We start from the raw sequence: 22,746 nt of genomic DNA on the forward strand, positions 1-22,746 counted from the left end.
CAAATAGACAAATTTTTTCAAAAAACAAGAAGCATGTCAGATCTCAAAAGTCCAAAACTCCAGAAAAATTTGTTTTCTCTCACTATTTTTCTAAAAACTCTACCGTCAAGAAAACATTCAAAAAGGAATGTACAGTTTCAACAGTTATTCCTATTTCATCTGACACAACTCAAAAGGGTGTAAATTGTTTTCGAAACAATTGTTTTCAAATCTATTCCTCAGATGATCCGAAATGGAAAGGTATCTTACCCACTCCAACACTTTTAAAGTCACATCAAAGTTTTAACAAGTGGAAGGGTATTATACGAAATCCAACAAAAAGGACACATAGATCTACACATGCTAAACCTTTTTCAAAACAAACTTTTCAGAAACCAAACAACACTCATGTCATATCTTTTCAATCTCGGACTAGTCACAAGCCCAACAACTCATCCTTTATACCGTTAACCACACGTCGTGTCAGAACAAAAGACAAAATCTCAACCTGTGAATGTCAGTGTAGTTGCCAAAATCAGAAACCTCGTAACTTTGCAAAAACACACAACACTCCAAAACTACACAAACATGTAGGACTAGGTTTAAAAGTTGACACGAAAGCAGTCCCTGTAACCTCGGTCCATGCATCACTGAAAAACTCATATGTTGTTCCAGGCTCCAAACTAGTTTGGATGCCTAAAATAACCATGTAATTCTCAGGATTTGTGCAAGGAGGAACAAGAATATGAATGGTTAATCAACAGTGCCTGCTCCTTGCACATGACCGGAAGGTTAGAATACCATTAGGATTTCAGGCCAATTTGCAACGGTGGAAATGTTACATTCGGCAACAATGCGAATGGAATCATCCGAGGTTACGGTGTACTCACTACGGGGAACTTCTCAATTCAAAAGGTTGCTGATGTAGAAAGCCTTAAATACAATCTCATCAGTGTTGGCCAACTATGTAAGGCAGGCCATCGAGTTGAATTTGATGATCAATTCTGTTATGTAATGACAAGTGATAGGATCACCTGTTTGATCAAGTCTCGATTCGAGGGTACCATGTATCCTCTGGATGTCTCTTTGATCATTGGCAAACAGCAGTTGTGTTTCCTTTCCAAAGCTGTATCAGAAGTCAGCTGGCTATGGCACCGCAAGCTCACTCATCTCAACTTCAGATACATCAACACATTGGTCACTGGAGAGCTGGTCAGAGGACTCCCTATTCTCAAGTTCACCAATGACACTTTCTATCGTGCATGTGAATGTGGTAAGCAATCCAAAGCAATTCACCCCATGATGATTGACTCTTCAATATCTGAACCACTTGAGCTTCTGCACATTGATCTCTGTGGTCCATCAACCGTAGCCAGTTTCCATCACAAAAAGTACATACTGGTTATAGTAGATGACTTCACTCGCTTCACATGGGTTTTCTTCCTCAGATTCAAATCCGAAACACCGCAAATTCTCATCAACTTCATCAAAGAAATAGAACTTCAGATCAAGCTGCCAGTAAGAAGAATCTGCAGTGATAATGGAACCGAGTTCACTAATCATCCTCTCAATAGTTTCTTGGTGTCAAAGGCATCACTCACAACTTTTCAGCTCCTTATACACCACAACAAAATGGAGTAGTATAGAGAAGGAACCGTACACTAGTAGAAGCATCCAGATCCATGGTCAACTTCACACACCTTCCTCTTTACTTCTGGGCTGAAGTAGTAGCAACCGCATGCTTTGTACAAAACCGAAGCATTGTGTGAAAACGTCTCAATAAAACACCATATGAGGGCCTTAACAACCGCAAACCAAATGTTCGTTTCTTTCATATCCTTGGGTGTAGATGTTTTGTGATCAACAACAGAGATCCGCTTAACAAATTTGCACCGAAGTCTGATGAAGGCATTTTTCTTAGCTATTCCACGAACAAGGTTGCTTATCGAGTTCTCATCAGACGTACAAGGCTAATAATTGAAAGCTTCAATGTGAAATTTGATGATTCTCACATCCGCAACGCCCCTCCATCCACTGAAAACACCGCAATCATGGAAAGCGATATTCCTGCTTCTTCAGGTCCTTTAAATCTAGTTGAAGTCAATTATTACGATCTTTTCGACCCTGTTGAAACCGCAAGACTATCCAAAGTTCTTATGTCACCAGCCACTCAACAAAAACATGCTAATGTTTCTGGTCCATTTCTATCCGAAGTAGCATCTCTCAATACTTTCACCTCTCCGGTTGAGGGGGACAACTCTACTCCGGATCAAGCAACAACCATCAAGGTTCCAGTACTTGATGTTGTTCAAGTTCCTATCCACAGAAAATCATTACCATCAAATGTATCTTCAGCTTCGGATGATGAACTCATAGAGAACATTGACACTAGAACCGATTCAAGGATTAGCACTCTCCCATCCGCAGTCCAGGGGGAACCTTCTCAGGTTCCAGAGGAACTCCAATCAGCAATCCAGGGGGAACCTCTCCAAACTGCTCAAGAAAATTCCATTCTCGTTCCAACAAGCCAAGATGATTCCACAGGATTTTCTAAAATTCAGGGGGAACTACCATCTCCAATCGAAGAAACTTCTAATATTGAAGACATTCCCTCTACCGCAGCTGCTGATCATCTGATACCTCGTCTACACGTATTGACGAAGGACCACCCACCATGTCAAATTATTGGCAACCCATCCACAGGTATCCAGACTCAATCTTCTCAGGACTTATCTGATCATTGTCACTACGCATCATTTATGTCCTCAGTTGAGCCACGATCGATCAAAGAAGCATTATTGGAACCTGATTGGATATCCGCAATGCAAGAAGAACTGGAAGAATTCAAAAGGAACAAGGTATGACAACTCGTTCCCATACCGCACGGTCACACTATTGTTGGTACAAGATGGGTGTTCAAGAACAAGTTAGATGAATCTGGTGCGGTCATCAGAAATAAGGCAAGACTAGTTGCAAAGGGCTACAGTCAACTTGAAGGTGTTGACTACGATGAAACGTATGCTCCAGTGGCACGAATGGAAGCCATCCGAATCTTCTTAGCATATGCAGCCCACAAAAATGTCAAGGTATATCAAATGGACGTTAAGAGTGCTTTTCTCAATGGGGAATTAAAAGAAGAGGTTTATCTTCAGCAACCTCTCGTCTTTGAAAGTATTGAATTCCCTGAGCACTACTACAAGCTTGAAAAAGTAGTCTATGGTCTGAAGCAAGCCCTAAGAGCTTGGTATGAGACTCTTTCTGAATTTCTAGTCTCTTTAGGTTACAAAAGAGGAGTGATTGATCCCACTCTATTTAGAAAAGCAAATGGTGACCACCTTATGCTTGTACAAATATATTTTCATGATATCATCTTCAGATCGACTGATCAAGGAATGGTGGATGAATTTGCTAAGCTCATGACCAACAAATTCCAAATGAGCATGAATAGAAAGATTAATTTCTTTCTTGGTCTTCAAGTGAAACAAATTCAGAAAGGGATATTCATTCATCAAGAGAAATACACCACTGAATTGTTGAAGAAATATTCTATGGACAACTGTTCTTCGGCTAAGGTCTCCATGGCCTTCGGATATAAGATATCTGCTGGTCCCTCTAGCGAATCTGTGGATCACAAGACTTATAGAGGTATCATTGGATCTCTAATGTACCTCACCGCAAGCCGACGAGACATTGACTTTGCAACTGGTGTATGTGCAAGATATCAACCTGACCCAAAAGTGTCACATATGACCGCAACCAAACAAATTCTTCGGTACCTAAAAGGAAGCAAATCTCTTGGTCTATGGTACCCTGCAGGCAATGGCTTCAGTCTTCAAGCATTTATAGATGTGGATCATGCCGGATACAAACTTGATCGAAAAAGCACCTTAGGTGGATGTCAATTTCTAGGAGGAAGACTCGTCAGCTGGTCCTCAAGAAAACAAAGTTGTGTATCATTGTCTACCGCAGAAGGCGAATATGTGGCCGCAGCCAGCTGTTCTTCTCAAGTCTTATGGATGAAGACACAAAGTCTAGACTACATATACAAAATGCTGCGTATACCAATCTAGTGTGACTCTGAAAGTGCCATAGCAATTTCTCATAATCCTATTCAGCACTCCAAGACGAAGCATATTGAACTACGGTATCACTTCATCAAAGAACACATTCTAAAAGGTAACATTGAACTCATCTATATCCCTACTCATGAAGAGATTGCTGATGTATTTACAAAAGCACTTGCCTCTACCAAACTCAACGCGTTCTTAAAAATGTTAGGAATGATGAATCCGGACCCTCAATTATTCTTGAATTAATAGGTACTGCAGACCATCCTTGGTCTCCGTTGCGGTCCTAACTGAAAGTTATTTATAATAAATGGTTTTGGTATATCCTGTGTACCGCAGTCTATGTACCACAACCATATATTATATTTATCCTTCATTGGTCCTTCATATTCGTTATTACTAACTTATTGTACAAGTGCTCTTCTCAGTTTCTTCCACTGCAGTCACATATCTACTCATCTGCAATGGCAAAGGATCCATCCGCAATGATGTGTCCATCCGCAGTCACATTAATTGATTTTCAGACTGATACATTCTTTTGAAAAACAAAAAAAAACATGGTGTGCTATTTAATGATCCTTCATTAAATAAAAACATTCCTTAAGAAACTGTCTCATTCTTTTTTCTCTAAACCTCGTGTCAGACCTATTTTAGGTTTGATGACAAAAAGAAAGATTTTCCAAATCAAATCCTTTTAATATGTCCTTTCCTATTACCCTAAAACATCACATCCGTTACAACTTCCCATTTACCCAACGGATTAATCTCACCCTCACCACACGATCACCAAACTTGATATCAAATCTGACATTTCATTAAATGCAATCCCTTTTTGGTAAACTCCAAATTCAGATTTAATCCCTCTTTTATCTATATGTGGTTGAGATTAAAGATCCTAATTCAAACGATAAACCCAAACGTTTTCACCCAAATTCTCTTAGGGCAAAAACATTTCCCGCTCCCTTAAGCCACTATAAAACCTCTTTCTTCTCCATAAAGAAAAGTTTACGCTCTCTAATCCTTAAACCTTTTCTTGCACTCTACCTTTCTTCCTCAAAGCTTCCTCAAACTCTCAACAATGGTGAAATCCGGTGTTTCCAATAAACAATCCAAAGCTTCTGGATCAGTGAACCTTATTGGTTCAGACTCTCCCACGATTGCTTCAATCAATTTCAGAGCCGTGTTTGAAGAACACCCTTTCTATAATGCTTCCACGAAACTAATGGTCAAGTTCCTGAAGAATCACCCTCTGTTTGGCCCCTTCGATGCTTTCACAGACGTTGTCCCGATCACAACGCTTTTCAAATGTGCCTTTTCCGCCTATCGCCCACTCGAAAACCCCGAAGAAGTTCATCTCAACTTGATTAACGATTATTTGGTCATTCTGTCCAAAGAAAAGTTTCTTACTGCCATTAACCTTCTGGTTCATCCCTCCATCAAGATTTTCACCCCATCCATGGCGGAAATTACTTCGGCACTTTACCAAATGGGATATTAGAAAAAGATCAAAGGAATTGGTGAGTTCAAGAAGAAACAATTGCCTGCGGTCTGGCAATTCGTGTGCCACTTCGTCATCCGCAGTCTATCCGGCAGAATCAGAGGCACGAATAATATGGGGCTCAAACTTTTAGAGCTAGTATGGAGTATCTTCACAGGTCACGAACTACGGACAGATCCTTTGGGATGACTTTCTTGAATACATTCTCAAGGAGAGCCCAAGGGAGAACCCAACCGAACTCACTTTCGCAAGGTTCTGGTCACTCTGCATTTCAGACCTCCATGCAGACGCAGGGATCGACATGGGCAGTGACATCAACTTCTTTGTCACCAAGGATCTCAAAAGGTACAATCCTTCATCTGATCAATCAATTTCTGGACCAATCCGAAGACTTCCTACCCACATTCTTTCTACCCTCGGTCTTGAGACTGCTGATGTCTCGGACCACATTGATGCTACGGAAGGTATTGACCCATACCTTCGTACCCCACCTCTTCAAAATCGATTTGCAATCCTGAACCCTGAAGGCACCGCAGCCCATTCTTCCACTACTCTTTCTAAGATTTCTCAATCCCAAAGACGCAAGCATAAAGTCTCTGCTCTTCATGCCCCCCCGCAACACCAAGAAGCAAGGAACTCCTAAAAAGGATACTTCCAAGCCTTCCAAGCGTTCCAAGCCTTCCAAGAAAAGAAAAACACCACCAGTAGTTACTATTGTCGAACCAAGCCGACATGTCTCCAGCAGTGACTTTGACGAGGATGATCAACCCATAACTATCCTCAAGAAACGAAAAACCGATCCCACTAGCCATATGCATGACCAGACTGATACCTCAGCCTCTTAACAGGCTCCGGTAGTCCTTGGTATGGCCGCACATCCATTCGAAACAACCATCTTCTACCTCTCAAACTCAGAAATTTAGTCTGACTCACAGCAACGAGGAGACTCCCCCCCAGTTCAATCCTAAGAGGATAATACTGGTTCTCGCCCTAAGATCTCTAGGGCTTCCCAACTTCATTTCTTTTCAGCTGAGGAGTTGAACTCCATCCTCTTGAACGTAACCCAAACACTTCAAACACATTTCCAACCGCATGGCACTTCTTCCACCCATGCCAGAACTGAGCCGATGCCAAACTTGACTACAGATCAAGGAGACCAAGGAAGCTCAGGAAATCCTACTCTGCTTACATCTGTAACAGGTGGTTTAGGCACGGTGACCACAATTGTGCAAGGATCCGTGGACCCGAAGGAGACTTCGGTGTAATATAAAGGATTTGATGGTGAAGACTCTAATGATTCTTGGTTAAACTACAATCCGGTAACAGAACCCGATATTCAGAAATAAGCCGCTTTCCGTAGGTCATTCCTAGCACGCAAAGATCAGCAAGTCAAGCAACAACAGCAAAAGGAACAAGAAATCCAAGCTGTGGCTAAGTATTGGGCAAATGCAGTTAATAATGCCAATACCGTAGCCACCATTTTGAAAGTTCAAGACTGGATGTCTAAAATGGTCAAAACCTTCCACAAGGCTCAGGAAGCAGCTGCTGATCAACATGCTTCCAAAGTTCCTCCCACCCCCACTGTCCAAGAATCATAAGACGAAGGACCCAAAATAGAAGTGAGCTCTGCTCCCACTTTCAGATTTGATGATGCTGATCTGCAACAGGTAAACAAACCCTCTCCCTCTGATGATGATCTTATGATGTTTGATGAAGAAGAAGAATCCAGTGGCTCTCATTATTCAACTTCTAAGCCCAAAGAGAAGAAGAAAAAGAAGAAGAATGTTCTCACTAGGAAAGAATTTTTAAGCCTTCAAGCCAAGGTTGATCAAATCCTCGTTGCGGTCAAGCCAAATCAATCGCAACTAGAAGATATCCCCGGACCGCAGTCATTGATTGAATGGATAGAGCGCTTGGAAACTCATGAGAGATTGGCTGCTGAGCGTATCTCCCTTAAAGTGGAAATGGGGATCCGATCCCTTGACAACAATAGATAAGCAGACCATAAGGACTTCATGGCAGCTACGGAATGCCTCATCTCTAAGGTAACCGCTATCAAGAAAGATCTTCAAGCAGCCGTTGCGGATCAAGCCTCCCAATCTCAAAAGCTGATCCCTGAGACTCACACTGCCTATGAGTCCGCAATCTCAGTTGTGACAACCTGATATTTCAACTCTATCTAATGACCTAAAAAGTCAAGTATTGTAACCACTTTTGATATAAGGAAATAAATTTTGAAAATAAAATGTCCAAAAATCTATAATAAATTACCTACTATATTAGATGTCATTAAACCGTGATCGTACGTAAAAAGAACGCCCAAATCTGACTTCGTATAAAGAAGTTATGATTTTTCAAAGTTCGGCTTAGCGACAGACAGCTAAAAACTCGAAACGGAGATCGAGCGACTTTTCGCCGGAATGACCCAAATGAGAATTGAAGGTCTCGACAATGGTTTTGCAACGGTAAAAAGTCTGGCAAAAACAGACGTCAGATAATGAAGTTATGAATTTCTAACGAAATTTTCTTACTGCGACCTTTTAAAAATAAATAATAAAAATAATCTCAAAATTTGCCGACGGAATCTAAACGAAAGTTGTAGAGCGTAGTCTCACCTACGCGTGGATATAAAGAACGTCGAAAACAGAGTTCGTATGAAGAAGATATGAATATTTGAAGTTTATTAAATAATTAAAATATAAATTTTATTAATTAACCTTGGTATTACCCTATGCGAGGCTATACCCGTCCCATCCGAAGCTCCGAGGCAGTCGAGGATCCGGTCATGCATGACACACGTGTACGCCCAGCGTACTCGCGTACGCGCAGCTACCAAGGCGGTTCCCACCCCCTATAAAAGGGATGCGATGGTTCCAAAGAAATGGCTCATTTTTTCTCTCAACTTTCTTGCATTTTGCCTCATTTTCCGTGCAAGTGATATCCCGAAGTCCCGGTTACCTTGCTCAAGTCCCGAAGGTCGTTTGTGCTCCCGAGATTCCTGAGAATCCCGAGAAAATCCGCTTTCTCGAGTCGAAGTTCTGCTCGGTTTCCATCTCGTCTTCTTCGATCTTCCAAGTGAGTTCATACCCTTGTAATCCACACTTTTAAATGTTTTATAAATGCTTTTATATGCTTTTAAGGGGGGAAATACAAGTAAAACACACGATTATTATCGTGTGTTATATATAGTTTCATTATACACTTTTTATCAACGGAATCATATGTGATTTATAACTATTATAGGAAAAACTTTCATATGCAAAATATATCACGATAACATCATATCTTTTGAAATGAAAAATGTTGTTATATATGTATAAATCAAATACTCTGCTTATACTGTATGTATATGTGTCCATCTTAGACACTATAATAATTATACTTTTCATTACAAGTGAGCATTTTACTAGGAATTACTATACAAATGAGACACTATTTTCAAGAAGTCACTTTCACATACAAGAACAAACGAACATTTTTACACGTAAATTTGTTTTTATACTAAGTTTTGTAAGACATTAACTTCACGTACGTTCGAGTACACATTTCAAGTCCTGTATTATATACCAGAATCCCTTGGAGGGGGAGCATGGTGTTTGTGTATAGATCTATACGGGCTTGACAACCCCGCGCCCTGACTGTTAGCTACAGTACATCATTTGGGGTGACAAACGTCAGAACATTCCAACGCCTGAAGAACGTTGCGTATAGGCATTCCTAGTCAATAGCATGGTTATAAAAACTCACATGTGGTATTAAAAATACATTGATTTATGGGGTTTTTCAAACGTATTGGAAATTCTATACGTTCATACATTTTCTCGAAACAAACATTGGTCTTGATAGAAGGCTACATTTATGCTAATAGAAAATATGGGATTTTCTAGGAACAAACAAACAAAAACAAAACATTTCATTTCATACAAACAATGTCATTTAATACTTATGAAACTCACCAGCTTAAATGCTGATCTACTCTTTCGAAACTAGTTGTATGTCCCAGGGATCCAGTAATTACAGGTAACAAACAACTTTTGAAGAAGGGATGCTGCGGCGCCAGTTTAAATTCATATTTTGGCATCATATTGTAATTGGTTTTGAACATGTACCTTTTAACAATGTGAAGTTTCAATTATATATATGATGGTTGTATTGGTTTCTTTACTATGTATTCATTTGTTACGCTACCACATGAAGTCATCCGCCCTCGAACGTTTCCGTCGTTCCGGTTTGGGGGTGTGACAGATTGGTATCAGAGCAATGTTTATAGTGAACTAAGTATATCGAACCACATAAGATATACAAACTATAAATGCTTAAGGGACTAATACTCTCTGACAAAACATTTTTTTTTACGCCTAAGCCGTGTTTCGTTTAACTTAAATTGTTAGTTCATTTAAGTACAAATACATGCATACAACAACTTATTTTCATGATTATAACTATACAAGAAGTATTTAGACAAGTTGAACACTACGATTAAGACTCGATATTTGTAATCAAATTTGGGACAAATATAGCATGATCAACTATATTTGTCCAATATCGGACCAATGTATATCGAGGAATGCTCGTAATGAGCAACAAGTCAAAACTTACCAAAACATCACGAGAATCAAACACACGAATTTAAATACTATAGGAGTATTTATTACATAGAATAGCTTAAAATACATGTTTAGTCTTACATGTTCCAAACATTATTCTATTCTTATAACCCTATTCTCGTACAGTCAAATGGCTGGATTTCACCACCCCGGCGACCCCTACTACCCTAACCAAGGCAACGGGGGATGGATTGAAGAGGATCCCGAGGAAGACAAAGAACCCATAGAATTGGATGAAGAGGATGACTCTGGTACCGAATCCGAGCCGGAAGTGATCAACCCACCATCCGCACAACCTCTCGTCTTCGTGAGAAAATTTCAAGGACCGACTCTCGTCTAGGGAAGTCACCTCCACCATTGGAACCAACAACAAAGTTTACGCCCTCCCTACGGCATGTGCCGAGACTTCTACGATGTCCGCGACGGAGGTGCAACCGATCGGGCACTCCCAGTCATGGCGGGCAAACTACCACACCAGTCCTACCAATCCGGAGTTCAAGCTAGTCGGATTCGGGAAGTCAACGTGGAAGTACAGGTTCACACTTCCGACATCCGTAGGCTGGACAGAGCTCAGGACAATGCCCAACTCCAAACCGAGGCATTCCAAGCGCAAATGATTGTAGCCCTCTCCGAATTGAGAGAACAACAAGCCGCCTTCGACAGGTGTCTTATGGAATCGAAGCAATCAGATGCGGAGTCAAGCTCCAAGCGCAACCTACGACGCAAGTAGTGCTTGCCAAAATCCCAAATTTTGTTATAAATTAGGACCTCGGCTAAAAGTTTTATTTTCTTTAACTTTGTAACCGAAGACCCTTATAGGGGTCAAATTTTCATGATCGTTGTATCAACTATTATATTAATATAATTGGCACGATATAACTACTACATTGAGTATTTCGTTCAATCCTTAAAATATTATGGGGAAACCATATGCTTGTTTCATATATTCGGTCTTACGAATAACTTTCATTCTTCTATCTTTGAGACTCATACTATCATCTGTTGTTGAACTATAACAATTTAGTTCATGAGACACATTCATTTTCTATGCTATGGAATTCTTATATTTATCTTTTCAACCTATAGTTAAAAGATGCCTCCGTGTAGAAACCCGAGACGAAACAACGGTGAGGAAGCACCTCTACCACCACCGCCTCCACCTCCTCAATTTGATGCTGCCATGTTCCAAGAAGCAGTCATCGCAGCTGTAGCGACTGCCATGTCACAGATCAATACCCCTGTTACTACCGGCTCGAGAACTGGCACACTTCCTTCCAACCATGGCGAGAGTCATGGGCAACCCCAAGAATGCACCTATAAGGACTTTACGAACGCCAAACCCCGGATGTTTAATGGAACTGGTGGTGTGATGATTCTGAGGCAATGGATCGAAAGGACAGAATCAGTCTTTGAAATCTGCTCCTGTCCCGAGCACAACAAAGTTAAGTTTGCAACCTACACGCTTACCGATAGAGCTTTAACTTGGTGGAATGGCCATGTTAAGGTACTTACTCTGATAGTGGCAAATTCAATAAGCTAGGAGAGCTTAAAAATCATGCTGATGAGAGAGTACTGTCCACGAGGAGAGATTCAAAAACTCGAGCACGAACTCTAGACGCTCAGAATGATTGGTACCGACATAGCAACTTATACCAACATATTCTATGATCTGGAAATCCTTTGCTCGAATATGATTGCTCCTGAGAGCAAGAAAATAGAGAGATACATTTGGGGACTATCGCCCCAAATTTAGTCAAGCGTGTTAGCTTCAAAACCTGACACTTTTGAAAGTGCCAAAGAACTGGCACAATCTCTTATTGATCACGGAAGTCATCAGAACTCAACTAATTCTACACCAGAACCACCAAAGGGAAACAACAACAACAATAACAAGAAGAGAGGATGGAATAGGGGGAAGAGTGGATCTTCCCAATAATCCTCGAAGAAACAACAACTAGTTACAGTGAATGTTGCTACTGTACCTACTACCGTTCCTATAAATCCCTACCCGACAAAGCCTTATGCGGGTAACTTTCCAAAGTGCACCAAATGCGCTTACCACCACTATGGACCTTGTCTGGAAATGCATTGCTCCAACTGCAACAAAAAGGGAAACACTATCCGTTTCTGTAGAGACCCCGTAAAGCCAATCACTCAAGTTCCCAAGGCTGGTGTAGGCCGAGCTTGCTACGATTGTGACGAGGTGGGCCACTACAAGAGAAACTGCCCTAAGGTAGCAAATATCGGCGGGGTGGGACGAGTGTTGAATATAGGCCATGAAGAAGTCGTAGCTGATCCTACAGTAGTTGCTGGTACGTTTCTTCTCGATAATTCATATGCATGCATACTGTTCGATAGTGGAACGGAGAGAAGCTTCGTGAGTCAAAAATTTAGTCACTTACTTAAACATAAACCTACCATGTTAGAAAAATCATTTACTATAGAAATGGAAAACGGAAAAACGGAAAACACTAACTGCATATACATGGGTTGTACATTAACTTTAGACGGTCATCATTTCCCAATCGACCTCATGCCGGTCCAAATTAAAAGTTTCAACGTCATAGTCGGCATGGATTGGTTAAGTCTTCTTCGCGCCGACATCTTGTGCTTTGAAAAAGAAGTTCGTCTTAATCTCCCTAACGACGAAGCGTTAGTGATTTATGGAGACAAATCAAGTACAAACCTTCGCATCATTTCGTGCATCCAAGCTCGAAAGTGTTTGCGGAAGGATTATCATGCATTTATTGCACACATCGTCGATACGAGTCAGAAAGTAAAGGATATTAAGAGCATTCCCAAAGTACGCGACTTTCCCGATATCTTTCCAGAAGAACTACCGGGATTACCACCGCAACGTCAAGTCGAGTTTAGAATCGACTTAGTTCCAGGGGCTACCCCAGTAGCAAAATCGCCTTATCGTCTGGCACCAACAAAGATGCAAGAACTTTCCATTCACCTTAACGTACTCCACCAAAAGCGATTTATTAGACCAAGCTTCTCACCTTGGGGAGCACCGGTCTTGTATGTAAAGAAGAAAGACGGATCGTTCTGTATGTGCATTGACTACAGGGAACTGAACAAACTTACAGTAAAAAATCGTTACCCTCTGCCCCGCATTGACGACCTATTTGATCAACTTCAAGGAGAAAACTACTTCTCGAAGATAGATCTACGATCCGGATATCACCAATTGCGCGTACTAGAAGAGGATATTCCCAAGACAGCCTTCCGAACCCGTTATGGACACTACGAATTTGTAGTGATGCCGTTCGGATTAACCAACGCACCAGCAGAATTCATGGACCTATTGAATAGGGTGTTCCGTCCTTACTTGGATCAGTTTGTCATCGTCTTCATCGATGATATACTTATCTACTCCCGAAGTAAGGAAGAGCATAGTCAGCACCTACGAAAAGTCATAGAAACCTTACGTTCAGAGAAGCTCTATGCGAAGTTCTCTAAATGCGAATTTTGGATTCGAAGAGTTGAATTTTTGGGCCACGTTGTTAGCGAGAAGGGGATACACATGGAACCCTCCAAAATTAAGGCCATTGAGAACTGGTCAGCACCAAAGACGCCTATAGAGATTCGTCAATTTCTAGGTCTCGGTAGCTACTATTGCAGATTCATAAAGAACTTCTCTAGCATTGTGAAACCTCTTACTACACTAACCCAGAAAGCTGTGGCCTTTGACTGGGAACCAAAACAAGAGAAGGCGTTCCAAACACTGAAACAGGCCTTATGCACTGCACCGATACTATCCCTCCCCGAAGGGATAGAAGATTTTGTAGTGTATTGCGATGCATCAAATCAAGGACTTGGTTGTGTTCTTATGCAAAGAGGGAAGGTTATTGCCTATTCCTCCCGTCAGCTTAAGATACACGAAGTAAACTATACAACACATGATCTTGAGTTAGGAGCAGTGGGTTTTGCTCTGAAGATCTGTAGACACTACCTGTACGGAACAAAGAGAACTATCTTCACCGACCACAAGAGCCTTCAACACATTTTTGATCAGAAGGAGCTCAACATGCGACAACGACGATGGTTCGAGCTACTCAATGATTATGAATGTGAAATTCGTTATCATCCTTGCAAGGAAAATGAGGTAGCTGACGCCCTCAGTCGAAAAGAATACACTGGTCGGAGAGTCAAATCTCTGACTATGACTATCCATTCCCACTTATCCACACAAATTAAGGAGGCTCAACTAGAAGCTTTGCAACGTGAAAATGTGGCGGGAGAATCCCTGAGAGGAATCGAAAAGAATCTAGAAATTAAGGGTGGCAGAGCATATTATCTCATGGACTGTATCTGGACACCGAAACATGGTGGTTTCAGAGACGTAGTCATGGTCGAAGCACACAACACGAGGTATTCCGTTCACCCAGGTTCAGATAAAATGTATCTGGATCTTAAGAAACTGTACTGGTGGCCTAACAAGAAAGCAGAAATTGCTACCTTCATAAGTAAATGCCTTACTTGCACTAAGGTTAATGTCGAGTATCAGAAACCTTCAGGATTACTACAACAACCAGAAATACCGGAATGGAAATGGGAACGGATTACTATGGACTTCATAACCAAGTTGCCCAAGACGTTGGGTGGACTCGATACCATATGGGTGATCGTCGACAAATTGACCAAATCCGCGCATTTTCTACCAATCAAGGAGACTGACAAGATGGAAAGGCTTACAAGAACTTACATAAGGGAAATAGTACGACTGCATGGTGTTCCAATATCCATTATCTCCGATAGAGATAGTAGATTCACTTCAAGATTCTGGCAGTCACTACAAAGTTCCCTGGGGACTAGGCTAGACATGAGTACAGCCTACCATCCACAAACAGATGGGCAAAGTGAGAGAATGATACAAACTTTGGAAGATATGCTGAGAGCCTGTGTGATTGACTTTGGAAAGGCATGGGACATCCATTTACCCCTTGTCGAATTTTCATACCACAATAGTTATCATACGAGCATAAAGGCTGCTCCATTTGAAGCCCTCTATGGCCGTAAGTGCAGGTCCCCTCTGTGATGGGCTGAAGTTGGCGACACACAGTTAGCTAAAGGACGAGTTCCTGAAAGCACTCTCACCGGTCTGGAAATAATACGATAAACGACCGAGAAGATCGTTCAGATTCGTGAACGATTGAAACCCTCTAGAGACCGACAGAAAAGCTACGCTGACCAAAGGAGGAAACCTTTGGAATTCAAGATACAAGACCGTGTTCTATTGAAGGTCTCACCGTGGAAAGGCTTAATACGATTTGGAAAGCATGGAAAGCTAACTCCAAGATACGTAGGGCATTTCGAAATTCTCGCCAGAATCGGCCCAGTAGCTTACAAGCTTAATCTACCACGTGAACTTAGTAACATACATCCAACCTTCCACGTCCCGAACATGAAAAAGTGTCTGTCCGACGAGACTCTTGTTATTCCACTCGACGAGATCGAGATCAACGAGAGCCTCAACTTTGTGGAAGAACCGGTAGACATTTCAAGTCCTTTATTATATACCAGAATCGCTTGGAGGGGAGCACGGTGTTTGTGTATAGATCTATACAGGCTTGACAACCCCGCGCCCTGACTGTTAGCTACAGTACACCATTTGGGGTGACAAACGTCAGAACATTCCAACGCCTGAAGAACGTTGCGTATTGGCATTCCTAGTCAATAGCATGGTTATAAAAACTCACATGGGGTATTAAAAATACATTGATTTACGGGGGTTTTCAGACGTATTGGAAATTTTATACGTACATACATTTTCTAGAAACAAACATTGGTTTTGATAGAAGGCTACATTTATGCTAGTAGAAAATATGGGATTTTCTAGGAACAAACAAACAAAAACAAAACATTTCATTTCATACAAACGTTGTCATTTAATACTTAAGAAACTCACCAGCTTAAATGCAGATCTACTCTTTCAAAACTACTTGTATGTCCCAGGGATCCAGTAATTACAGGTAACAAGCAACTTTTGAAGAAGGGACGCTGCGGCGCTAGTTTAAATTCATATTTTGGCATCATATTGTAATTGGTTTTGAACATGTACCTTTTAACAATGTAAACTTTCAATTATATATATGATGGTTGTGTTGCTTTCTTTACTATGTATTCATTTGTTACGCTACCACATGAATTTATCCGCCCCCGAACATTTCCGCCGTTCCGGTTTGGGGGTGTGACATCAGTCCTTCAAGCTACAATCAACCGCCTGCAGCGATCCTTGTCCACAAATTTCCATGGTCCCGAAATCCTTCAACTCACCAAGGAAATTCACAGACTGCTCTTCAACCCCACCATCCCCAACAATCAACAACTGGCAGAAGCCCTCAAAGCTCAATTTCAAGAAGTTTTTGCCAAAGTTGATGGCCTTCGTCAATGGCTTAAGGAGGATCCTGGTATGAACTCCTCAAGAGGGGGAAGTGAAGAAGAAGTCCATCACTCCAATCACTCCATTTTACAACATCAAACTCCCTCCATCTCTACAGAAAAAATTCCTACACAGCAACCCTCACCGCAACCTTCACAACAACCATCTCATCATACTCCACCTCATAACACTCCACTACAAGAGGAGATAACTCCTGAAAGACCAGAGACTCCCCCCATTTCAAAAATCTTGCGGATCATATGTCTTCTCCGAGCTCAAATGACTCACCTGCCAGCACCCAAAGGAAAAAAAATTGGAAGGCAGCCAAACTTGCTGAGCTCATATGGAGAGAATGCGGTTTGATACTATCATGCATGAGTCCTTGATAAGTTCTTGGATCAATCCTCACCGCAGACTGCTTGATGATGATTACACTCCTCACCTCACCTATGCGGAACCCCCTTCGGACGGTTACTGGGATGTCCCAATCTCTCCAAATGCCATATACTTCACAGTATTTAAGCAATTCGACCGCAACCTTCCAGACTCAAAAAGTCTGCCAATGGAATTTGAGAGACTTAGTCTTTTTTATGCTAAGCATGCCTCTCCAATTTAGAATATATGGTCTAATGATAGACCATCCGTAGTCAAGAACTACAAGATCAGGAAGTTCATGAAGGCTGACTTCATCCAATACAGTCAGACTAGAAGGGAACACGACTATGTCTGCACCGAGGCTGACTTCCCTTGTATGAATCCAGAAGAAGTCTTTCTCATTGCAAAGGTGTTCCAACACAAGTCAAAGAAGCACCCGAAGATGAAGATTTCACTTGAAAGGGCTAATACTTTCTTGAAGGAAACAATTTGTGATTTTGCTAAAATCGATGCTGACATCTACCCTACCATTGCCAAGAAATTCGATCTGCCACCATTTGACCCCACACCAATGCCTACCGAAGGCTATGAAGAAAGATCCTTAGGTGTAACCAACAACCTTGAATTTGGACTCATTTTAAAAAGGAAGTTCGACAATGTCAAATACTTCATTCCTATGACTACCATGCATTGCCTCACCCGGAAGCAACTTGATATCTGCCGAAACACAATTGAAAAATCGAAGCACACTATTGTAGAAGTCAAGTTTGAAATCTTAAGGAGAATCAAAGTTAAAGAGGTCACTTAGGGGGAAATTTTTGAATCATAAAAAGTGACCCTCTTGAACTTCAGCTACCGAATTCGTCAAGCCCCCGCAGTCAAGCTTCTTCATCAGCAATCACATCCGTAGTCTCTACCTACCGCAGTCTCTTTACTAGATTACTTTACTTGTCTTTTATTGTAATACTCTCTATTATCCAGTATGCCTTGAATGGCAACTCTTAGAGATGTAATCTAGTGTACTTCGTGAGTCTCTATAAATAGAGCTCATTCTCTTGTATTCAAAAAAATACTTACGCATCTATTATTCTGAATATAGTTCTGAAGCTATCTTTCTATCTCTCTTAATCATACTTCTCACTCTCACTTAATCGATTACAATCTCTCCTTGGAGCAAGTCTTTTGTGACTTAATCACTAAGTTTGATCTCACTTATTAACTTGGCTTGAATGCATTCCTCGTTATGAATCAGCTTATGTGTATACTTGATATAATAATTGTTGTCATTTCCATTTCTTTAATTTTCCCCAACTAACTCTCTAATCATCTAACTCTAAATATTATTGTTGAGCTTTTAGATCCTTCGAGATTAAGTATTCTGCAATATACTTGTTTTAACGTTTGTTCAAGTGTGTCTCAAAGTTTTTCTCCAAACATGATGCCCTAAGTCGGAAAAAATACTCTGGTCGTAGAGTCAAATCATTGACTATGACTATCCATTCACACTTGACCACACAAATTAAAGACTCTCAGCTCGACGCTTTGAAACCTAAAAATGTGGCGGGTGAATCCCCGAGAGGGATGGATAAGAACTTGGAAGTCAAGGGTGGCAGAGCCTTATATTTCATGGATCAGATCTGGACACCGAAACACGGTGGCTACAGAGACTTGGTCTTGACCGAGGCGCACAACACTCGATATTCTGTCCACCCAGGTTCAGATAAGATGTATATGGGTCTTAAAAAGTTATACTGGTGGCCAAACATGAAAGTAGAGATTGCTACCTTCGTAAGTAAATGCCTTACTTGCACCAAGGTTAAGGTCGAATACCAGAAACCATCAAGTTTACTTCAACAACCGGATATAACCGAACGCAAGTGGGAGCGAATCACGATGGACTTAATAACCAAGTTGCCTAAGACAACGGGTGGTCTCGATACCATATGGGTGTTTGTTGATAGGTTAACCAAGTCCGCACACTTCCTACCTATCAAAGAGACTGACAAGATGGTGAAAGTAACAAGAACTTTCATTAGGGAGATCATAGGACTGCATGGTGTTCCCATATCCATTACCTCTGATAGAGATAGTAGATTCAGTTCGAGGTTTTGGCAGTCGCCACAAAGTTCCCTTGGATCGAGGCTGGACATGAATACAACCTACCATCCGCAAACCGACGGACAAAGTGAGAGGACTATTCAAACCTTGGAAGATATGTTGTGAGCCTGTGTGATTGACTTTGGGAAGGCATGGGATACTCATTTACCCTTTTTCGAGTTTTCCTACAACAATAGTTATCACACGAGCATAAAGGCTGCTCCATTTGAAGCCCTATATGGCTGAAAGTGCAGATCCCCTCTGTGCTGGGCTGTGGTGGGTGACACCCAATTAGCTAAAGGACGAGTTCCTGACAGCACTCTCACAGGTCTGGAGATCATTTGGGAAACGACAGAGAAGATCATTCAGATTCATGAACGATTGAAAGCCTCTAGAGACCGACAGAAAAGCTACGCTGTCAAGAGAAGGAAACCTTTGGAATTTCAGGTGGGAGATCGCATTCTTTTGAAAGTCTCACCCTGGAAGGGCTTGATACGCTTCGGAAAGCGTGGGAAGCTCAATCCAAGATCCGCAGGGCCTTTCGAGATTCTCACTAGAATCGGCCTTGTAGCTTACAAAGTCAACCTACCACGTGAACTTAGTAAAGTACATTCTACTTTCCACGTCTCGAACTTGAAAAAGTGTCTATCGGACGAGAGTCTTTTTATCCCACTCGACGAGATCGAGATAAACGAGAGCCTCAACTTCATGGATGAACTTGTAGAGATCATGGACCGACAGGTCAAGAAAACAAAGCAAAGCTGTATCCCGATAGTGAAGGTTCGCTGGAACGCCAAGCGAGGACCTGAATTCACTTGGGAGCGTGAGGATCAAATGAAACTGAAATATCGTCATCTATTCGCATAGTTATTTGTAACTTAATTGTTTAAATTCTAATTTTGGTACAAAATATTCTCTAACAGGGGGATGATGTGACAACCCAAAATTTCTATCTTGTAGAAACCATTCACTTCAATCTAAGTCAGACTCGTTTCTGCCAACTTTTAGCACTGTTTAGAGTCTGTTTGAGCTTTCTGAGCCTAGTGCATCAAAGGAATCAGTGTTTGGATGTATTATATAATGTTCCAAACCATCTAGCAAACTGTAACACTCCTCAAAAGGAGTTTACGGTCAGAAGCTTAGAGCTTACGGTCTTCGTGACCGTAAACTCCACACACATATATATATATATATATATATATATATATATATATACATAATTCATGATCCCTTTGATCATATCCTTCCTTTCGAAGCCAAAAATCTCGAATTCTCTCTCAAGTATCATAAGATCTTCATCTCTATCTTCCAAAAATGTAAGAATTCTTTCCTTTGATTTATTGTTACATCTCTTTATCTAGTGATTATGCATGATTTCATCCATGAAATCTCTTCATTTTGATAGATCTTCAAGTGTTCTTCATTTCACCAAGAACACCAAAAACACACACTAGTGTTCTTGGATCCTAATCACCCTTACAAGCTTCTAAGAAGTAAGTACACTCCCCTTAGCTTGATATATGCTTGAATCACTAGCTAATCACCTTGAAAACATCATTTTTAGCCAAGAACAAGGTGTTTACAGTCTAAGTGTATCTCCTTAGACCGTAAACTCTAATGAAAGGTGCATTAGAGTTCTTAAACCCTCCCTAAGGCTAAGCATGGTCCCTAGAATCTGATTCCTTGAATGAAACCCTTGGAAACCTTCATTTGTGAATGATTTGATGAGTTTACGGTTGGATCTCCTTAGACTGTAAGCTCCATGACCGTAAGCTCATTAGACCATGAACACTTGGACCGTGAAACGCATGGACCATGAACCATCTTGACCGTAAACACTTATGGTCATGCCATTTTGACCGTAAACTCAATAGGGTGACCATATACCCTAGTTATGCAATCATATGTGATTGTATCCCGTCAATCTAAGAGTTTCCTAGTCTATTACGGTGTTATCCCTTATAATTAGTTGTTTATACAGTAATAAAATACACATACATGTCATTATATGTTTAATAGTACCTTAGTGTGTTCAAGGTTTCACCTGACACTCTACATCCTATTTCCAAACATACTTCCGTATCACTCACTACATGTGAGTTCATACCCCTTAATTTATCTTTTAAATGTTTTTAAATGCTTTTATGGGGGGGGGGGGAGGATACAAGTTGAAACATTATAGTTATTATATCAATCACATGTGATTAATAAGTATCAAACAATGGATTTGCCATACTTTTAGCTGTTTTATCAAACAAACTATTTTAAAATGTTTATCAAACTCTTTTACATGTTAAACTCTTTATCAAACTTGTTATTACATGTCAAACCTTTTCGTTTAACTCTTTTAAACTTATATATTGCCAAAACCATGTCTAATGCATGTATAGTTATATATGTAAGGTTGGAAGGACTTAGGACTGATAACACACTTTATTTCATGTTCCTTGTTTTGTTGTGGACTTAGAGTACCTTGTTAATTGTCCGAATGTCATTTGATCCTTAGATATATATATTATGTATATATGTATAGACACAAAGGCATTTATCTCATTTCAATACACTCAGCTATACAAAAAACTCTACTAGTAACTATAATAGGTATAGTTTAGGAAGATACTACTCATTATTTCTAGTACGATGAATCATACAATTAGTCAGTTCACACATGAGTCAATACATACTATTATGAGAAACTAAGAGAACATACTATTATGAGAAACAATACATACTATACACTATAGAAGAGAGCATACTATGATGAGAAACAAAGAGAACATACTACATACTAGACAGAGAGAATATACATTACACTAGTACATACAATACATATACAAGAATACTATAACATAAATGTGAGCCACTGTTTCGGGGCATGGCATCACTTGTCATTACTCGTTTTGTATCCAGAGTCTCCTAGAAGGATAGCGTGAATTTGTGTATAGATCTATACTGGATTGACTATCGTGCACCTTGATGTTGGCTATAGTGGGACTTGCAAGTCTACGGGTGTCAAATGTCATTTCTTCTGACATCTTTCATCGTAGTGTTATTAGTCGATAGTATGGTTCAATCATATCACATTATACCTTAAATAACAATTGGTTTAAGGTAGATAGTACAGCAGTAGTTACTATAATACACCACTAAAGTACTATTACTATTTCCCCATTACATTCAAATTGTGATCTTCTCACATAAGCGGTAATTTAGAAACTATATTTTTGGTTAATGATAGTCACACTTGGGAAAATACACACTTTTACAAGAAACAAACATACATAACATTTGATGCCTTGGTAGAAGGTTACGTTTAGTAGAAAATATACAATTTTCTAGGAGATACAAACATTTACTACAATCATTTACAAACTTATACATCAAACACTTACAAACATTTTCATACAAACAATGACACTAAAATGCTTATGAACTTACCAAATTTAAAGCTGATAAACTCTTTCAAAATAACTTGTATTCTCAAGTCGTCAGTAGATAGGTACTGATGACAGGTTTTGAGAAGATGGAGCTCGTTCAAGAATCATCTCTTATTTTGATATACATTTTTGAGTGTCTTTTAAACTTCACAGAACACACTTGTATAAATTATATTATTAATGCAATGGATGATGCATTTGCTTGTTTACTACTATGCTTCGTGGTGATACTGTACATGACGTCCTCCACCCCAACCATTTCCGCAGTTCCAGTTTTGGGGTGTGACACATGTGGGTA

This window comes from Lactuca sativa, chromosome 4 (assembly GCF_002870075.4).
Source record: "Lactuca sativa cultivar Salinas chromosome 4, Lsat_Salinas_v11, whole genome shotgun sequence".
Classification (NCBI taxonomy): Eukaryota; Viridiplantae; Streptophyta; class Magnoliopsida; order Asterales; family Asteraceae; genus Lactuca; species Lactuca sativa.